This window comes from Typopeltis vanoorti, chromosome 3 (assembly GCF_054136105.1).
Source record: "Typopeltis vanoorti isolate ZY-2024b chromosome 3, IOZ_Tvanoo_1.0, whole genome shotgun sequence".
In the NCBI taxonomy this organism is placed as follows: Eukaryota; Metazoa; Arthropoda; class Arachnida; order Uropygi; family Thelyphonidae; genus Typopeltis; species Typopeltis vanoorti.
Genome location: NC_143551.1, coordinates 91509850 through 91532128, shown reverse-complemented (window position 1 = coordinate 91532128; position 22279 = coordinate 91509850). Strand labels below are relative to the sequence as shown.

The 22279-nt window shown below is 36.3% G+C and overlaps 1 protein-coding gene across 2 annotated transcripts in view; it reads right to left on the bottom strand.

The window, feature by feature from the left end:
* The window catches only part of LOC150108382 (uncharacterized), a 195873-nt gene extending 174851 nt beyond the window's left edge, over positions 1–21022 (bottom strand). For both annotated transcript variants that reach the window (XM_090415783.1, XM_090415786.1), the window contains exon 1: positions 20896–21022. The gene's annotated coding sequence lies outside the window, so the exon portion shown is untranslated. The remainder of the gene's footprint in view (positions 1–20895) is intronic.
* Between the last annotated feature and the right edge of the window lie 1257 nt (positions 21023–22279).

Sequence of the window (22279 nt, the reverse complement as noted above, 5' to 3'; positions counted from 1 at the left end):
TTAAGTTTATGGAGTGCATTGATGACGTCACTGACAATTAAATACAACCGCCCTTTTAAAAGTACTGAGTAGTCAAGTATGACATGATGTTTTTCGTGTTTTTTTTTTTTTTTTTGATCCTTTTTAGGATCAGGAAGATTTTCACTGAGTTTTTATCATAAGGTGACCAGGACCAAAGAAAACAGAGTAGATAATATTATAAATTCGGAGTATATCCTTTTTTTTTTTTTTTTGAAAAAATATTTGAGTGAATTTTCACAACAGACGTTTTCGTTTGATCCGAAAGAAACTTTAAAGTGTCTGTCGGTGTGGGTATGTTTTGTTTAGGTTTAGCCTTTCTAATCCAAGGGCATTGAATTACCGACTGCCCCTTCGGAGATTGTGTGTGTGTGTGTGTGTGTGTTATGAGAAAAATAATATTGAAAATATGCACGAGTTATCATTTTTAAAGAAAAATGAAAGATTTCAGCATAGTGGACTTTTAAGGAAATGCTATTATTTTATTTATTTATGATTATTATTTTTTTTTGAAAATCTATTATTTATGTTTTTAAGTAAATCCTATAACAGACTATAGGGAGTTTAAACACTAGATAACCGATTTCTACAGTGGAGGTTAAAACGCGCAATCTTTTAAAGCCAGGCTCCTAATGTATTAGCGATGATCCAAAACTGAGATCGACAACTTTTATTTTTTTTTTATTTATGAAACACGTTTGCGTCCAGGCTTTAAAATGGGGACTGAATGACCTATTCTATTTATATTTCTAACAGTTTAAAATCGAAGATAATTATTTTGGAAATGCATTTAGAACTGAAACCTGATATGCGTAACTGTTTTACGATCACGATTAATAAAAAAAAATATATAGAGATTAAAATTATTAAGGAAAAAACTAAAGAAAAAGCGAAGAAATCACACACTCTTTAACAGAAATCACACATGACTCTTATTTGTCATTCCTACTTTCTTACTTAGTTTCTTTATGCTATCATTAAATTCTGTCATCACTTTTCGCTTCTCTTCTTCTCCCATCCTAAACTTACAAGTATGCGATTTCAAAATTATTAACTGCGCACTCGGTGTGCGCAATATGTTTCTAACATAACGTATTACTTATTCTGATGTTTGGTATGTTATTAGGCAGATGTTAGGGCTTAAAAGAATCTTAAAATTATTAACTAAAGAGCTTCATTTAAGATATAATGTTAACTAATTCAGTTGGGTTAAGTTAGTTGGAACTACAGCCAAAATAACTAACATAGTAAGACATTATAACTATTAATCGCATCTGTTACGTTAATCGGTTTATGTGTTTTGTGGACGAAAAGGACGTACCATATTCGACTTCAACTAAGGGATTCGAATCCAGGTCTTTCCAACTAATGGATAATTTTGCAACATCCTCGAGGCTCGGTAGCTCACCCCAGTACTTGCATCATTCAATATTTTTATGAAAAATGGAGAATAAACAGAACTATTTTCTAGAGTATGTAATATATCGGTCAAACATATGTTCAGATTGACTACCATTTTATACGCGAAATAAACCAAGAAAAAAAAGTATGGAAATAGGACAATCGACAAAAAAAAGAGATGCATTTCGTAAATAGTATTCTTGGTTAGCATCATCATCACAACTGGAGTCATTTTTGACTTAGCATACTGGAGAAAGTAAACAAATTACATTATAACATTTTTTTATCGTTTCGAACAGTTCTGTCTCAATTTCTCACTAAAACGATTCAGCTGAAACCAAAACTGAAATTAGACAAAATTTCATCAGAATTCATCTAGACAGAGCGGGATTTATATGTAACACCAATTAATTTAATTGGTATTCAGGGGCGGCTCGTGCACAGGCACTGCGGAACTGCAGCACCCCCAATTTTTCTCGATATATAAATATATTTATTAATTTATTTATATTTGCTTGTAATATTTAATTTTATCATCAACAATCCTATACAATCCTCTTATTTTGTATAAAAAATAATAAAAATCCATCTTGTAGCACTTAGGAAGGAGGAGGACGCTAGCAGCACTGTGTTTACCACAGTGTCATATTGCAACGCGCAAGAATAAGCACGTCATAGTGAGATGCGAGCTATTAGCGTAATGCGGCACAGTTCGTCACGTAGTTCCAAACTGTATAATTTTATCGATAATAAAAAAAAATATTTTTTCATGTTTATTTCTATTTTTAATTTTTACCATAATTTTGATATTTTATCCAAACACGTATATACACTGTACTTACAGTGTGTATGTATATTTCGAAAGTTGCGGCATCCCCACGATTTCAAGCCACGAGCCGTCATTTGAGAGAGAGAAAAAGTTCCAAGGTATCTAAAGGAGAAAACGATATGACTGATTCGGGAAATGTTATATCAAAAGAAGAAAATGAAACAAAAGTTATCTTAGTTATGTAAGGAATTTAATTTTTGCGCAGAGTAGAGTTGTCAGATGTTGAATCGGACGTCGAATCTAATTAGTAATCACCGAAACAAAAAGAAAAAAAAAACGATAGCAAAAGGACACAAATTAGAACGATGGCAATGATAATCTTCTCGTCTAATAAGGTTGCTTATTCTCTGTGTAAAAGATTTGAGTAAAGACTATATTCGTGGGTAAAGTATCAATATCTTCACGCCAGTTTTACATCGATTTTCTGGAAGTTAATCACCAGACGTAAAAGTACTGGCACAGTTAGATTTATTTATTGTGTGCGTGTGCGTGTGTGTATGTCACTATACAAGCATTAAGATTACTTTCGATTTTTTATATACAGATAGAGATCTACAAAACACATCCATAGACCACTTCAGTATATACGGAAATGATATTTAAATACACGTGCACGTGCTTCTTCCTTGCTTTTCTCTCCAATAGTCTATATGATATCATGTCAATCCATATCTTTTTAATATTTCTTCAATACGAATTGTCTAGGAAGCTCTTGTTAGAGTGACGCGTCGATATTGACAATGTCTGTCTTTCTTCATTCTTCTTTATTCAATACTTAAAATGCAACGCAGTTAATTATTCTTGCACTATTAGATCTCTCGCCATAAATTAATTCTTAAGTGAAACTGAAAAATTAGTATTTCATCGGAACCGTCCGCCTCCGGAATTGAGAGAATGGATAGAAAGAGACACGTGGCTTTTTTTTTTTTTTTTTTTTTGAATAAATATCTTAAAGTTGTTCGCATACAATTAAGTAGAACTCCTTTAGAGATCCAACATGTACAAGTAAACCAGCGAACATTGAATAGTACTTAATGCTTAGAGAACAAAGAACGAAAAAGTGTCATATTTCAGTATATTATTATGGTGCGTCTTTTCCATGCTGTGACATGCGTAACATGACAAGATAGCTGCAGATTTCAAAAGGATTATCCAATTCTTAATCCTCTCATAAGTATACGAGTGGGTTAAGAGTTATATAATCCGGAAGCCCTGCACTAGAGAAACAAATATGGAACTTTTTTAAGCCACTTCGGGCTTCCATTAAGCAGGATGGTCGTCTCACAACGACGGAAGGAACAAAGAATGATGATGAAATTCATCTACGGCCTAAAGATATTTACATGCACATCCATGCTCACCCACAGTGGGATCGAACCTACAATCTGTAGACTGGAAAGCGTAGATTATGATTACCAATTATACACAGTAATATAAACAATATCAAAGACAATACAACGTTGTTTTAACTGATACAGTGATATAATAATTAAATTTTGAGAGGAGACTTAGCACAGTCTCCTCTCAAAATACAATAGGAAAGATAATAGGATATGCTGTTCGGTTGTAAAGATTTTGTTTGAATCCTGTGAATGAAGTGATATTTCCAAGATTTTTTTAAACTAAAGTTGAAGTAACTAGTCTCATATGGAAATATCAGATTTTTTTTTTAAATCTAAAATTTCCTAAAAGTTTTTCTGTTTTTTTTTTTCTCTCAGAAAATAGATAAACATGCTAAAGTGCATGCAAGTAACAGATATCATACATTTAACCCTCGATTTACACGATCGATTGAGTCCGCAAAAGTACTACCGTGTAAATGAAAATCGTATAAATCGAAACTAACATTTGTATAGAAAATGAGGGGATAAGTTCCGTAACACTCAATTAAATATTTATGTATATTTAAAAAATAAATGTACCACTTTATTTTTATGTATATACAACAAATATTTAAGGATAATAACACGCACTATAAAACAAAAATACTTTTTTTAAAACGATTTATAATGAAAGATACAATATGGTTGAGGTATGGTACTTATCTCCTTATAATATTTACAAATTTTTCGTTAATTATTTCGTCAATTTATTCGTCAATAAATAATAGTGATATGCTACTAATGGGCACAAACCCATGACAATGGATAGAAGGAGCCTGCATAGGTACTTAATACAACAGACACATATTGTGTTGTTATTCTTAAACCGTGTTAAACCGAAATTGTACCTTGTAAAACAACTTTGTAGCATTCCTGCAATGAAAAACCGAAACCGTGCAATTCGAGTATCGTGTAAATCGAGGATTACGTGTATATTGACGTCGACTGAAAAAAACCTTTGGTTACCTTGCACTTTATTTCAGCTATTCTCAATGAGTTTCTTTTTTTCTTTTTTTTTTTTTATTCCACTTTCTAGTTCAATGGTCTGTCTCGAACATAATCCTTTACATAACTGTTTTTCACGTGCGCGCGTGTGTGTTTATCCCCTAGTTTCAGAAAGTTATGGACAGCTATGGTACTTATTAAATCTCAAAATGAGAAACATTGCCCCATTTTTGGAATGAATAGGGGGGGATATAAGTATTAACCGGTTGTAGGAATAGGAATTATTTAAGACGTTTATTTGCATTTGAATATTTTCTTTATTTAAAAAAAAAAATAAAGAAAATATTTAGTTAGTTAGTTATTTCGCATGATGCAAAACATAGAAAGTATTATACAAAAAGCAGGAAGTATATATTACTTTGTGGAAACGTCCTCTGACAGAAATTCGATAAGTGGAAGACAATCAAAATAACCGATTTTTTCAGACTTTTTGGGCTAATCTGTACAAAGAGTTTACTTGCAAACCTGTCTTTAAACAAAGAATATAATATTGTTCTACATCAGTCCCACACAGGAGAAGATGTAAACCTATGGTACAGCAGGCAGGTAATTCATATAATGAAGATTCCTCTGGTAACAAAGAAAAATCGGTTACTTTCTTCAGCTTGGTTTTAAGGCCAAAGTAACTAATTGCACGAGAACCAGCACATTACGTTTATTTAACTTTGTGCGGTCGTCTGGTCGGTTTGTCTGTATTGCAGGATGAAAAACCTGAGATTCATAAAAAGGAACACCCCCCCCCCCCTCCCACGTCCATACGAGACGATTCAGTTCTTTTCGGCTTAAAAACTCTTATAAAGGTTTCTCGCGTCTAGACTTCGGACCCAAGTAGTGGCGGCTCGTCCATAAGGGCTGCATTGAATGCAGCCCTGCAGGACGAGCCGCCACTGGACCCAAGACACACACACACACACACACACACACTAGCCTTTAAGCAAAGTTTCAAAATAGGAAACAAACCTAGCTAATCATTGTCTTTCCTATAGTCTCAACGACTGATTATACATAAATTCTCAGCTGCCAACTGTACACATTTCACGTACTAGAAATTATATTTTTATTGTTCGTACGTAAGCACAATAATAATAACCAGATAATCCCAAAAAAGGGTATATTTCAGAAGTTTCTGTAGCTCAGTAGGTAACGACGATGACATTAAGCTAGAACGACCTGAATTCGAATTTTGTCTAGGATTATGTGGAAGGAAACTTTAATGAGGACATCTCAACTGAAGACTGGGAGGATATCTCCCCCTCCCCTCCCGGAAACAATTTCTCATTAAACAAACTTGCCCGAATGACACACGCAATTAGTAGACAAAAGTCACTTACCTCATGGTCTTATTCACTTCGGCCATAACTCCAAAACAACAAACAGTTATTATTATTATTATTATTATTATTATTATTTTTTTTTTTTTTTTTTTTTTTTTTTTTGCTAAACGGAAATATGGCCATGTTGCTTGTACATGATTTAGGCTTTCTCTAGAATTAACTATTAGTTGCAAATTATTTAAAATATGGGTTAGAAGGAAAACGAATCTTTGGTAAAACAGTATCTAAGAAAAAGCAATACTCATGGAATAGTCTATCATATCCCAAAATTTTATCCGGACGGTATGCAAAAGGATGAAAGAATGGGCGTTTCTCTCTCTCTCTCTCTCTCTCTCTCTCTCTCTCTCTCTCTCTCTCTCTCTCTCTCTCTCTCTTTCTCTCTCTCTCTCTAAGAAAGAATTTTAATTTGGATCGATTACCAATTTACTATGTACTGGAAGAGATGATCACAAGCAGAGCGAATATGTGATTAAATGCATGAAATCAGAGAGATAAAAATACATCAATAATACTTCACTAGATGTGGATCCTTGCAGTGGTTGTAAGATGGGATTAAACGAACATTAAAAAAAAATCTTCACGACTTCAGACAACAGGACAATGACGGAAACGTTAAAAGTACGACAGACAGACTAAGTGAGTAGACGTAGGAGTTTACTGAAGATTCGTCAACATGATGACAGAAAAAAAAAAAAATCCAACCTGCACCTTCCCACAGCACTTAAAAGACACGCGATGCGAATCCCTCTTTGCATAACCATGAACCATCCATAAGCAGCAGATCAGTCAACATCCAGTCACTTGTAGCGAATGAGGCTTACAGCATCCCGATCCACGGATGACGGTATTTTCTCCCATTATGATGAGTTCTCCTAAAACGAACCACATCGGCGAACGATACGAAACCTCTTGAAAGACGCAGATATGAGCATCAAGAAGTAGAGAGCATCGATCGTCTAGCTAGGAAAAGAGCGATAGAGAGAGAGAGAGAAAGTTTCCCCCTGTCTATTACACCATTCATCATGCGCCCCATCGATCACTGTCAAGGAGACTTTCAGCCAGTCATCCAGTGACCTGATGATAGGATGGAACATTTGTCGAGCGCCATCTATGTTAAAAAAGTGTTGGTCAACCTAAGAGGCTAGTTGATTCCTTCAGCTATTGAGGATTTTCTTTGGAAATTAAACGCGTCCGTTAAATTTAACTGGGTTACTTTCACTATGTGGTACTCGAAATAGGGAGAAGGAGGGATCGCCGTGTGCAATATCAAAATTTTGTAGTTTGATATATAATATACTATACTTAGTATTAATTTACATGACGAGTACCAGTTGTTTATCCACGTTAATTTGACTATTTTTTTTTCTTAGCATAATGTAACTCATTAACAAACATTACTTTAAGCGTAGCAAGATTTCTCGCATAAATTGAAAGCAAACCATGCTTGACAAGAAGTTGTATTCTTGTTTTAATCTTTTACCCAAGGGTGATCAAACAAAAGTTTGGGTATGAAATATCTTCCTAATTAGGCAACTTGTGAAAAAGCAGCAACTGACTTCGCATCAGGTTACCGTAACACCGAATTATGCACAGCACACTCCATTCTTGGACGTGTACACTGCCACGTGTTTGTATTTTGTTATTTGTATACGGAAATATGACTTACATCATTCAATTAGGTAATGTTATCGCCATGGGTATAACTCCCACTGATGAGGCCTTAATGAAGGTAGAAACTGCCTAGCCAGTGATTCTTCCCTGAATACACAGCAACGTGTAAATCCGAGATGAGGAACGTGCAGGAGAGGATGCTGTTTTTTACTGTTCTGATCAATGTTTAATAGAATGATTTGATTTAGTATTTAACATCTACAAGAAATGCTTACGTATATTTTAAACTTGAAGGGGATTTGTGGTAATAGGAAAAATTATTATAAATCTGTCGCATTTTTTTATGCGGCTTCTATCCACGAAAGGCTGTGAACCGATAATACTTCAGTACCGTAGGTGTAGGCTAACGATTCTTTTCTCTTTTTATTAATTTTATATATTTTCGTATTTTTTTGATGATTTGCAGCTTGTTGGTTGGAGAGCGGATACGCCAACCACTTGGCCAACGAAGTCAGCAAAAATAAAATCCTATTGAACAATTGTGGTAAAATCTGTTATGTCTTAAACAAGAAAATGAACAAACACCACGGAAGACAGAAAGAAGAAAAATTTTAGAATAATAGAAGTATATGGAAAGAACTGAAGAAAAAATTACAGTTCTTTCCATATACTTCTATTATCCTAAAATAGTGACGAAGATAGACACACACACACACACACAGACAGAGAGAGAGAGAGAGAGAGAGAGAGAGAGAGAGAGAGAGAGAGAGAGAGAGAGAGAGCACATTTGAATGCAAAATACAGAAAGCGTTAGGAGAATAGATAAGTAAAAGAAGTGCGATATTTTTTCTTTGTAGTGCGTTCTCTAACTTTTAGGAAAGGTTCCGTATATTTCAGAAGGATCAAGAAATTTTTGAAACCGACTCTTCAGACGCCAACAGTTTATTGAAGCCTATGGGATGCCAGGATTTACTCGTTCTCATTTATAGCCGTGAAAAATACGAGAGCAGTTTCATCGGTGCGACTTTAAACTATCAAAGGCAAAATGTCTGGTGATTTAGTGAGCACGCTTGGTGCTGAGAAAACTTCCAAAACTCCTCTAAATTTTTTTTCCACTTTATTTTGAACAGAAACCATTCGACTGAAAACTTTTTGAGATTCTGATCGTGATAAGAACGCAAGTAATGTTGTTTTTTTTCCTAAACGTTTTAAGCAAGACTGAGTTAGCCAGTCTTGGACGGAAGTGAAATATTTTTTTACTTTAGAATCAAGTGTCTGCTAATGTTGATTATCAATGATTTTAATGGCCAGACATCTCTACTCAGCTACATGTAAATGAGCTTTATAAATAACATATGACGATATTGGAAATTTGTGAACTACCATCTGAAATCATGTATATGAGTGCATATGCATAATACGAGGATTACTCGTACTTGGATTTCATTATGTGCGACGGGAAAACACACACACACACACACACACACACACACACACACACACACACACACACACACACACACACACACACACACACACACACACACACACACACACACACACACACACACACACACACACTCTCTCTCTCTCTCTCTCACTCACTCTTCGCCCATGAGGACTCTGATGTTATTAGACCAGCTACCAGTCCAAACTAAAAAAAAAAAAAAAAATTATAAAATGTTTGAAGGAATTCGGGATGAGGTCTTTTTCAAGAGTACATCATTGAGAAGAAACACGTTAATGATCATAAGGGCATCACACGACTCATTTTTATTCACGAAACTAAACGTGTAAAAGATTCAAGTATTACCAGTTTTGGCAAGTCTGCCATTCTCAAGAAAGTCTTGAGAGTCTACGCTAACATGGAGAGCTCGAGATCTAAAGAAGTAGTGCCATTAAAAACGGCAATGGAAGGAAGAAAATCTCTGTAAGAACAAGCGCCTGTCTTTCATTGACAGACTTTTAGTAACGTACTTAGCACATTAATTAAGGAAGTAGAAGGTGAACAGCCTAACTTTATCCAAACTAAAGCGACTGCTAGTTCTTTGTTCTAAAACGACAGATCATTAGAGGAAGGCTAAAAGACCGTGGTGAGAATCAAAATAGGGATAAAGCACTTACACAGATTTATTTTCAGGCGTGTTCGCAAACGAACACCCATTAGGTTTGTGGTTTCTGCGCGAATAAAATCAACTCGAAAACGGATTAACTGTTTTGGTGAAACAATGTTGGTGAAATCCACCCACTTAACGTAATCTCGCACTAACCTTCTTGCCTTTTGTTTACAAAACAACATATCGTAACCGAACTCATCTGCAGTGATGCTACTTGTAGAATGATGTTTCACGATTTCCATGTTTATGCCTGACGTGTAAAAGAAGCAAAAGTGTTTCGCTAGCTAGCAAACAGTTTCTAGTATTAAGTTTTGTTTTCCTCGTGAGAAACATTCTAATAGGGATTTCGAATGATTTTCAAATAATCTTCATTTAATTTTACATACCGAGTTAACTTCAGATATTAGTAATTATGCGTGTCTATTTATTTTAACGCTAGGTGGCCAAGCCACTAGCAAGAACGCTAATACAAAAACGCATCTCTGATTTTTTTTATTTGGTTCCCACCCATGAAAGGTTATTGGTAAACCTATAGAACATTTGTACCGTGAGTGGGCTAAGTCTAAGGACTTTTTGCCATTTTTATCAATTTATATATATTGCAATTTTTTTATTCATATTTACATAGTCCGAAAGCCCTGCTCTAGAGTCCAAACATGTAAAACATTTTCAATCCAGTAAGCGCTGCGATAGTCTAGAGATCTAGTCTGGATAATGATGATGGAATTTATCTCCCATCTAAGACATTCACAAACATCCATGCCCACGGCGGGATTCGAATCCGTGCCTGTTCATTAGAGAATGGATGCGTTAACCACTCGGCCAACCAGATCGACAAGGACTTTATTTAATCCTTATAACAAGCATTAAAATCTTAATCTCACTCAGTCTTCTTTAAAAAGGAATACAAGACTGCTCGTAGGGATGCCTCGGAGCCCAATTTATGGGTGGGGGAAAATACCATCCACAAGGATGAATCGTGCCCTTCTTGTCAGACTTTTCTACTATTACACTAAAACAGGAACAATAGGGTAGCAAGTTCTATTTATTTTAGAAGTTCAGCAAGGCCGGAAGTATTATTGACCAACCGAAAGTGGTTGTCCACGAACTGCATCAATGAAGGCACAAACCAACATGATGCTGGCAGCGTTTGCAAAACGATTGTCTGTAGAAAGGGGTGTCAGCCAATCAAGTGTCGTCCGCATCATGAAAAAGCACAAATGGCATCCATATAAAATGCAAATACTGCAGCATCTTAGTAACCACAACCCTGATAACTTCTTATCTGGGATCGTGTTTACTGACGAAGCCCAATTTTAACGTTAATGGAATCGCCCAAACCAATGTTGTTGGAGTGAGATACAAACCCACACTGGATGAGTCCCTGGTAGACAAGAACTAAAATTTTCGGTGTATTTTCAGCAAGACGAGGCATTGCGGTATCAGACCTCATCCCACTCGATTTTTACTTGTGAGGGCACTTGAAGGCCATGGCGTACCAAGAAAAGATACGAAACACCTGCAGGAAAACGCATTCGAAATGCAGTTACGTACATACTCGTAACACCAAATGTTATTGGTGCGAGCTCACCAACAGTGAAAGAGACGCATCTGTATGTATGTTCGAAGGAATGGCAACCATGTAGAGGTGAAAGTGGTAAAAAAAAAAGTGACTATTTTCCCTAGGTATGGAGACTTTTGAATCACCTTATAGATTAACAAATGAAAACCTTGTACCATTATTGAAATGATCACATTAAAAAATGCATTCAGCTACGAATTTGTCAGGGGGTGGGGGAAAAAAGATAGCTATGCTACTGTTGATTATCCTTAATTCAATAAGAACGAATTTTATTTTTCTTTCAGTTTATTCTAGATTCCAAATTAAAGTGCAAACTTTTTTGAAAAATTCTGATCTAAAAATTAGCATCTCATCCAGGTTAGAAAACGAACAAAATTTATAGACAACTGATCCTCTTCCTTCTCTTCCTCTAACGCGTTCTTATTTTCCAAAGAGAGTAGGAGGAACTCTCTCTCTCTCTCTCTCTCTTTATTTTTGGAAATTAATGGTGACTACAGATAGACACTGGCTGTGTCCATCTTTAGTCACCAATAGGTCAGCTACTGATGATTTTGAAGGAATCTGGCGAGAGAGTATGGCAGACAACTGCTGCTAACTAGACACCATTACACCATTATTATATACAAACAAACGCATATACAAGAAAAATCCGTAATATACAATAGAACATTAAAGCAGAGCAGCCTAAAATACTGTACAGTATACATTTATATATAAAACAGGATTCAGAACTACTTACGCAATCTACTCGAAAAGCACTCAATAGATTAATTTGCAGAACTGTTCTGAATAAATTTTCATCTATTACAGAAGGAGAAACATTCTTTAATTAAATATTTATATTCGTTTAGGATAATTTTATTTCTTATTGATAAGGGTAAGTTTATAAATATTCATGAAGCCAGACAGGTATAGTGTTTAATGCATTATTTCTTTGTGATTTGCGAGCTACATATTGCCGTGCCTACTAAAGACAACATTTTTTTAAAGTATGAAATAATAAGCAAAGCTTTTATGATCTTTTTAATATTTACATAGTTATTATCTTTCCTCAGGAATAAACTTATAAATATTTAAGAAGCCATTTTTCTTAATATGGTATATTTATTGCATGTTTGTAGCACTCTGCAGTAACAGTTAAGATATGAATTACATTATTTTGAAAGGAAACTAGAGATTTTTCGCAATGTGGTAAGACTGGTTTAATCCCAGCATAGAATTCCATACAGAGTTGTTTGTATCTATATAATTATGTTTTTAACATGTCTACATTTGAGGTCGATGCACTAAGTCAAGTGGACTTAACCTAATCTGTGCCATAACTGCATCAGTGATGCGTAGTTTTCAATTAAATTATAACCAGCTAAAAATCCTAAATAAATTACACATAATCTTCCACATTTAAAATATACAGAATACATTTTTTTTTTTATTTTTTGGTTAGATGGGCGAAGCAAGAATGCTTTTCATATTCCCCGTGATCGGTAGAGGATAGGGTGTTATTGAGGATAGGGTGTTATTGAGCTATGAATCATGGCAGGAGGGTAGCAGCAATAGCCGAACCTCAGTTAAAACTTTATTAGCTACAGCACTGCCATCCATTACCCTTCCTGGGTACCCAATTTAGTCGCCTCGTACGACATGCATGGGCTATTCTTCTCCCCGCCACCACACGGGGACACAATCAAAGAGTCATTATAGTCCTTATAAGGACTGGCTTAAAGGGGCGAAGCAAGAATGCTTTTCATCTTCCCCGTTATCTGTAGAGGACAGTGTAGGGATAAGGTGTTATTGAGCTATTAAAGCTCTAATCATGGCAGGAGGGTAACAGCAATAGCCGAACCTCAGTTAAAACTTCATTAGCTACAGCATTGCCATCCATTACCCTCCAAGGGTACCCAATTTAGTCGCCTCGTACGACATGCATTGAATGGTATGTAAGGCCCTCTCTAAAAATTAAGACGATCCCCCGGACCACTCCCTACGAGTGGCCGAAAGACCGTCCAACTCAGTAACGACCCTCCCACCACCACCACCACCACCGAGCAAAACCGCTCATATTCCAGGGAAAAGCATCCACCGACAAGGCCCCTCAAGGCCACGCCGGAGAACACCCTCTCCAGAGACTCAAAATGCTCTCTCAGGGTAAACCCTCCAAAATCTAAGCCTCCACTCACCGGGAGCAAAATTTCGGAAGAAACCTAAGAGAGCGAAACTCTGCGTCCCATTTTAGTCGCCTCTTATGACATGTATGGGCTACAGTTGGGCGATTTTTAAGTAAAGCCCTGTTTAAAAATTACACTCCACAGTGGCCGAAAGATCGTCCAACTCAGCGTTGGCCCACTCAGTGACAGGCTCCCCCTACCACCGAGCAGAGCCGCTCATATTCCAGGGAAAGGCGTCCACCGACAACACCCCACGCCAGAAAACACCCTCCCCGGAGACTCAAGGTGCTCTCTCGGGGGAAACCCCCATAATCTAAGCCCCCCCCCCAATCAGAATTTTGCCCCTCACCAGGAGCAAAATTCTGAAGAAACCTAAAAGAGTGAAACTCTCGAAACTCTGCGTCCCAGTTTAGTCGTCTCTTACGACATGCATGTGTTACAGCGCTATTCTTAGCCCGGCCACCACACGGGGAATGTTTCTATTCAGAATCTATTCAGATATTCAGAATACAAATTGAACAATCCATACTGAACTAAATAAATGCTATAGTGTAAATAAAAAGGTGTTTTAGAAAGACATATAAACAAACTCGTTTTATTATTTAAATTGATTAAAAAAAACCGATCTCTACCCCAGAAGTATTAAAGTTGAAATTAATATATATAACTTCTTTTCTAAGAAAGCCAAAAAAAATTATAAAAGTAACATTTTATAACCATATATTCTTTTATAATTAAGCCAAACAGTATGACAACCATACTTTTGTTACCCGGTATTATTTCGAAGATGTTAATATTAGTGCCTTATAAAATTATCTATGACTTACCTTATTAAACAACTGTTTAAAAAGATAAAAGTTCTCTCACAGAGTTCGATAATGGGAAAGCTAATTAATGCAAGTGTTTACTCATCGACACCAAATATCAAACAAAGTAAACTGCTGACGAACAAAGTAAATAAAATCACGTGGTCTGTATTGTTAGTGAGTGCACCTTATAGCTGCACCTTCTCTCGTTTCCATCCACTGAAATTGAGGTAGCTAAGAAGCTTGACTTCTTTCAGATTACTATTTTCATAACTAGAAAAATTTTGCCTGAAGCTTCTACATGCATGACGATCTAGAAGGTTAAAAGGAGAACAAAACTTCACGCTTTCATGCCTTGAAGGCGTAATAATATTGACCAAAAATTAGGAATACGCAAATCAGAGAAAATTGTAAAATACGGCCAATAAATGGAACGGAAAAGAAGAATGGGGTTAAATCATATAAAAAGAATGTAGGATAACAGATGGGCAATAAAAAAAAGTAAATAATTGGATACCAAAGATAAACAGAAGCTGAGGAGGAAGATCGAGATGGTGGGATAGTCTCGAAAACATCAATACCGCAAGCATCTTAGTTTAAAGGAAGAAAATAAGTACATTTATTTAGTCCAGCGTTTCTCAACATTTCTAAGCTCAAGGACCAGTAAAATGCCTAAAACAATTCTACGGACCACTAACTTACAGAGGCGTAGCCGGGGGTGGGGAAGCGATCCACCCCAGGCGGCACTTTCTTGGCGTTTAAGAAATCTTGCCATATTGTCTATAAAACAGCAACTTAATGATGAAATAGACTTCGCCAATGTCATCGAAGATTTCGCGAACAGAAAATCAAGAAAAATAACATTTTAGAATTAAAATTAAAGTTTTACTTCAAAAATAAACATACTGTTTTAATTTATTTCCCTAAATGTCGTTTTGACTTTTTGGAATTTTTTTAAATCCTATGTAGGAATTGCCAACATTTCTGAAAACTGTGCCATTTATAACATAATAACTCTAAAAGCATGTTTTGAATGCATATGGAAACATAATTAATTAAATTGGAAGTAAACAATTAAAAGTGTATCATCATTGAACAAAGTTTCAATTTTTATTAAAAAAATAAATAATATGATATAATTATGTTAATACTTAATTTTAATGAGATGGTTGAGCTTCTTGGCCCTTGCAGAGTTGCTGGATATCTGGCTCAATATTGGTCAACTTCAGTCGAAGATCGGCACACACACGCACGCACGCACGCACGCACACACACACGCACGCACACACACTAAGACGATTTCTGTATTTTGTTTTTATTTGAAGGAGCGATGAAAATCCTTTCTCACAAAAATAGGTTATAGAAAACTGCATGACCATTTTCAGTGCTTCTTCAGATAATTTGGGAAATTCACTCTTCACCGAAGGCGAGATCCAAAATCGAGCCAATTCAAGATCATGGAATTGCATTTTAAGCCCACTGTCACTTAAAAGCTCAATTAAATTAACTGTTCTTTTTACGATAACGGAAGGTCGTTCTCGTGACTGCAAGCCTGAAATGGATCGCGAAACCACAGAAATTTCTTATAAAAGTTTTTCGGGAAATATGTTTCAAAATTCCGTTTCAGATTTTTGAGGTGGTCACAAACCCTTTCCAGAAACTCAGAATCAACAAAAAGATAATTTTCCACTAAAAAGGATTCCAATTTTGGAAAAGGTACAAAATGTCTGTCTTTTACATAATTAATCCATAAAACCAGATTTTTCTCGAATGCCTTTATTTTGTCTTAGGGATCTAGAACAGATAAAGAATTTCCCTGAAGGGAGAGATTTAGTTCGTTTAATTTCGAAAAAATACTGAAAGATAGGATAGCGTTGATAACTATGCTTCGTCAACAAGGAGTGATGCAAAATCAGAATTACGTTCATTTACAAACAATAAAACTTCGTGCCTTAATTGAAATGACCTTGTTAGTACTTTGCCCCTGGAAAGCCAGCGAATTTCAGAATCAAGCAAAAGTTGTATATATTCACTGCCCATTTCATCGCAGAGTACTGAAAATAACCTGTTATTTAACGGTCGAGCTTTAATAAAATTAATCAGCTTTACAGCATTGTATAGCACAGTTTTAAATTCTGCTGGCATTCCTTTGGAGGCTAACGCTTCCCTATGTATGAACAATGAACCCAATTCATATCCGGAGAAGGGCACGAGCTCCATCCGAACAGAAGCCCATGCATTTTCCCCACTGGATCGCTCTGTGTATTATGTAATTATTGAGAGTGTGAAATAGTTCTTCTCCAGTTGTTCGGGATGGCAAAGTTCTATAAAACAGAATATCATCATGAATGTTGTTATCACACGCATATCTTACGTAGCATCGTGGCATATTAACTGCGCATCATTTGTAACATCAGTAGTCTCGTCTATTTGCAGTGAATAATAAGAATAACTAATGGGCAGTGAAAAATAAGGGCTCTTCTTAACTCTTTCGATTAACTGAGATTCTATGTCACATTAATTCTGTGGCTGACAGTGTCATTTGAAAGAGGAATCAAATCAACATCTTTTAGTAACTTGTTGCCAAACGTAGTTTTAACCACATCTTTTATAGCTGGAAGTAGCAAATTTTCTCCGATAGAATGAGGTTTCCCCTGGTTTCGCTATGCGCAAACTTAAGAGATAGGATGCTTCCAGTACCTTTCTATTAATGGAACTCATGGCCGAAACTATATATTTCCCATGAAATAATGTCCCCAAGCGTTGCTGAAAAAATTCAATTGGCTTATTTTTCACATCACAATGTTTAGTTTCTAAATATCGTCGGAGTTTTGCAGGTTTCATGCACTCGTTCGAAAACACTTGATAACACAAAACACGCCGAGGTTATTATTGAAGGTTTCCCTTCAATAATAAAAATCAATAAACAACACGCAATTGGTTGAAAATGTGCTATAGGTTGTCTATAGTACATTATTTTTTACCTGGTCCGGACATCCTATTCTAGAGACCAAACATCGAACCTTTTTTAAAGTCACTTCAGGTCTCCAATGGTGGTGGCGATCTACCACCTAATCCGCGCTCACGGTGGGATTTGAACCAGCAGCCTGTGAATTAGGGTTGCGTTAACCACTCGGCCGACCAGGCCAGCTACCAAATAGTAGATTTGGTAGCTGGGATCAGCGATGTCACCAAAGTGCTCATTCGTATGTGAGCATATGTTGCTGATTACTAAACAGACGTGGTGTAAGGACAGAATGTGTGGTATCGAATGGGACACGGAAAAAATGCACGGCTAGAATGAATCACTTTTCCCAGAACGATGTTTTAGGCGTTGATGGTTTGATAAGATATAATAATGCCCTACACACAAAGTCTGATTTCAGAATTTCGTCTCAGACAAAGGGATGATCACTGGGATTTTCCTCCCAGATCGCTTGTTCCGTTATCTGAGTGGGATGTTTACATTCTCTGAGGTTACAACGTTTGAGCAGCATGCATGCGGACATATTCTGGTGAGGTTCAACAGAACCACGTATTTTCTTCCAAATTCTCGTGTATGACGAAGTAAATATTTCGAAGATTTCATCTTGTAGACAGAATTATATTTTAAAACATACTCTATTGCATTAATGGAGTATGCAAAGGGTTGTTTATCACAGAGACAAGTAAAGCTATGATATATATCGGCGTTTTTCTCTTTCTCGGTCTAGTTCAACTGATTTGTGAGAGAGAGGGGAAACTTTTCGCACGAATTGCAATATGCACACTTGCAACCAAGTAGACGTCATGTATAAGACATCATGGTAAATGTTCACAATTCTGTAATACAAAGACTGATGACAAACTATGCTTCGGGTTTGCATACGCATGCATTTAGTTTATTTAATAACAGACACGTATAACTTATTATATAAATAATACTTTGAAATAATTTATTATAAAAGTCTACTTTGTACTGTAGACTTAATTTTGTAACAATTAGGCGAAATCCAATTAAATTTGAGTCCAATTTTGACTATAAAAACAAATAACCAATTCAAAAATGACCACGTTCACACATTTTCATGATTAGTTGCTGTCACCAAGCATCACACATGGCCTTGATATACTGTGCATATCTAACATATGAAACAAAGATCAGATTCATTGTTTAAGGACAAGAAATTGCTCGCTTAGGACAATTTCTTGTCCTGAGCGAGCACAGATTGAAGACTATCACAAAAATAATCTGCAATTTCAGGATAAAATTTGAATACTTGAGTCCGAACCCAACTACAAAGGTTTTTTCTTCTGTTTTTTTTTTGTTTGTTTTTTGTTTGTTTGTTTCAATTTCTACGTGTGAAAGATTTATGTCGAATTACATAAAAATTGAAAGAAGTTGGTCAAGTTTTCTTTAAAAAATTATAGTAAGGAAGGAGCGAAAAAAAACTTGTGTTATGGACCAGAATTTCCTTTTAATGATTGAGGAACCCAATTTCTTGATTATCTCAGTGTTAAGGAGTTGTTTACAGCAACATGCATGTACAATTAATATATCACTGAACATATTTCGCGTTAGAAATGTCGAAGGCTCTTTTAACAGTTCAAACAGTGCTAATCTAGATATTCATGACATAAGCTTAAACAATTAATTTTGTGAACTACTGTTGCGTGGCTACTGCAGATTAAGTAGATTCATGTATATATACACCAGAGAGAGAGAGAGAGAGAGAGAGAGAGAGAGAGAGAGGGAATCAAGATGGTGTAAACCGACAAAAATGGCTTCCAGAAGAAAACAAACAGGAATGACAGATTCACAAAGTTGTCTGTTTATTCACGCAGCTTTTCTTAACGCTCGTGCACACGCACCCATACACGTCCACTTTCGAACGAAAACGATCTCCCCGCACCAAAGCGATGAGCGCAACGACACTTAAATAAATCAGCCGTGAATAGCACGCAAGCGAATAATATTGCGGAGCCAGTTGTTCATCCATCCATTCTCCAGGGACTTTTGTTTGTCCATCACTATGTCATTATGACAGACTTTTGTCCAACGCTTAAGAAAAAGGAAGCAAAGGAAACAAAAAAAAAAGTGCTACAAATTCCCTTACTGTAGTCCGAATTGTCTGACCGCTGTTGCTATGGAGACGGTAACAATCAAGACGCATCATTTTTCACGTTTGTCACTTCACTAACCAGTTTCATTTAGTGGGCAGCGTACCTTGTCATTTGTCTTAAACCAATGTTTTGTCAGAGTTCTTTCTGAAAAAAATATTCCTCGACAAAGGAAGTGAGGGCGCGTGTGGGGGGAGGGGGGAAAGGGGGAACATACACTTTAAACCGATATTGCAAGAGCGTGCTTAATTATAGAGGGATTCTTCATGAGACAGACGAAGTTCCTCCGAAACAAATGGAATACGGGTGAGTGAGGCATGTGATTAATAGCACACCGAAAACTAGTTTGTGCAAACCTTAATTTCTTTCGGATCACATGGATGCTACTTGCATTACGGCTCTGTACTCGCATTAGTTTGCATAAAGACTACGCTGTCAAACTACGTTGTCAAAGTCTTAATCCAAACTTTTTTTCTAAAAACTATTTTTAAGCAACTAGAGTATTGCTGCTCTTCAATTTACGAAACTTTTCAGACATTTATTTTGTAGTGACTCTGCAGATGGAACAGGATATTTGTGACGATGATGGAGATCAGTTTTGTACTTGAAATGAAAACCGAAGAATCCTTGAAATGTCGGTAGTGATCTAAAAAAAAAAAAAAAGCACTTTAATTACCGTGATGGTATCAACAGCGCAGGTAGGACAAAGAGTAGATAACAAAGTGCAAGTGGAGTGGAAGAGAAAGTTTCAACGGTCGGAACTTTCTCTTCCATCCACAAACGACACAGATAATGAATCAGCAAATGGATGGCAGAAGAAAAAACCAAATGAAAGAGAGAAAGAAAGAAAGCGAGTGACTGAGAATGGAACTAGGTGCAAGAAATACAGAAAGAGAGTAAGAATTCATTTATTTTTTTAGGATCCCGCTATCCAGGAAGGATTGTGAATGTAAAGCACATTCGTACCAAGCGTGCATTAACGATTACATAACTCGAATAATTAGATGATTGAGTTATTGTCCACTGCGTTTTCACACCGGACAGTGAAAATTATCTACCACCATAAATGCATTCACAAACGAAGACTTTTCTTGGAAGTTTTTCCACTTGGTTATAAGATAAATTAAAGATACCAAGAAATTATATTCTTGATTGAATCCTTTATCCGAAGACATTTTCTGTTAGACTAACCAGATAGAAAGAGAGAGACAGAAGGGAAAAAATAACAACAAATGAATAATACAGATGGATAAGATTGGGTATTACTTAGACTTAATTCGGAGACAGCTAACTCATGAGCAGTCAATGTATTCATGTGTCAATCGAGTGCGTATTTTGCAAGGGAGGAAGAAGCCCCGCCACTTCCATCTGAGACTATGAGAGAAATAAGGGAGGAAAATAAGAAAGTATACTAAATGATGGGAGAGAGAGAGAGAGAGAGAGAGAGAGAGAGAGAGAGAGAGAGAGAGAGATTAAAACACATTTAAGAAAAGCGCAGTTTTGAATTAAAAATAGTTTCAAGTACAGATAAAACGAAAAACTCACCTTTCTCCATACCTTTCTCTACGATCCGTGGCTGTTACTTAATTTTTTTAAATTATTATTATTATTTATTTATTTTATCTCTGCGCAGCAGTGCTCTGAATTCCGCGAGAACTCGAAAGAACCATCCAAAAACAGATGTTTCGTACGGTACTACCCTCGCGGTCTCACGTCACTCTCTGACCGAGTTGGCTGCAAACGATTCGATTCTTGCAAACCTCGTTGTGGAGAAGCGCCCTCTATCGTCGGTAGATATTTACACTGTTTGCGACACAGATGAGTCTTCGCAGTGGAAGAAGCTACCTGTTGTGTTTGCCGGTACATTTGCGACAAGGTCAGTGGGTGACGATCTAGGGGAGGGGGGGGGAGTAGAGCGACTTACAAGGAATGTGACAAATAGTGATTTTCGACCAATCCGTTCCCACAAGGGTTGAAAATGTATTTTCCGATGTTTGGACGATATTTAAAAGGATTATTATTATTATTATTACGCAAGTAATTTATGATAATGATAGTACAAGATTGTATATTGTCGTTAAGAGATTGAAAGAGGAGGCAGTAGTAGGGCCCTTAGCTTGAAGGGAGGGAAGGAAGTCTGAAAAGGCATAAATCTGAGTTTTTTTTTTAACTTTTTTTTTCCTAATTAAAATTTCGAACTCAGAAAAATCTTTTGTTTTTCCCATTGTGATCAACACTCTTGACGATTGCTCACAGCAGCATTTTTAAATCGTTACCTACAACACGTGATGATGCATGTGACCAAGTCTATTTTGCATATACGCTGCGTAAGTGATGTTTACGTACATCTACATAAAGGTTTCTAATTCGGTGTATTTTGCAGTTACATTAAAAAGTAAATCCCTCCCCCATAACCATATACCTGACTTTGACTTAAATGGTACAATATATAACTCAAGAGATAGAAATACGAAATATTATTAATCCATCATGATTTTGTAAGCAAAAAATTGAGTTTGAAACTAAAAGAAATTTAAACTGAGCAGACAGTCTATGAGAATACAAATCGATATCGGAGTGGCCTTTGGCATGACACTACTTCAAAGACACGAACTCTGCCCAGTAACCTGGAAATTCACTTTGCCTTATAGCTGTTTGGAACTGCTGGTTCTTATCAGAGACTAGGCAGAATCCCTTATAAGGACAAGTCGAGAATCTTTCGTTCAAAACAATGGCAACTCTGTTCAATACTGTAGCAATCCCATGTCAGAAGGTTTTTCGTAAGTGAACTTTCAGTCGGTGCTTATATTATAATAGACGAGGAAAGCGACCAAAGGCTTCAATTTGGCGTTTCAAAACAGCAATTAGGCCAGTGAAACTTTAATCAAAAGCCGACAGGTTCCTGGGCAGAGCGTGAGTTCTTTAAGTA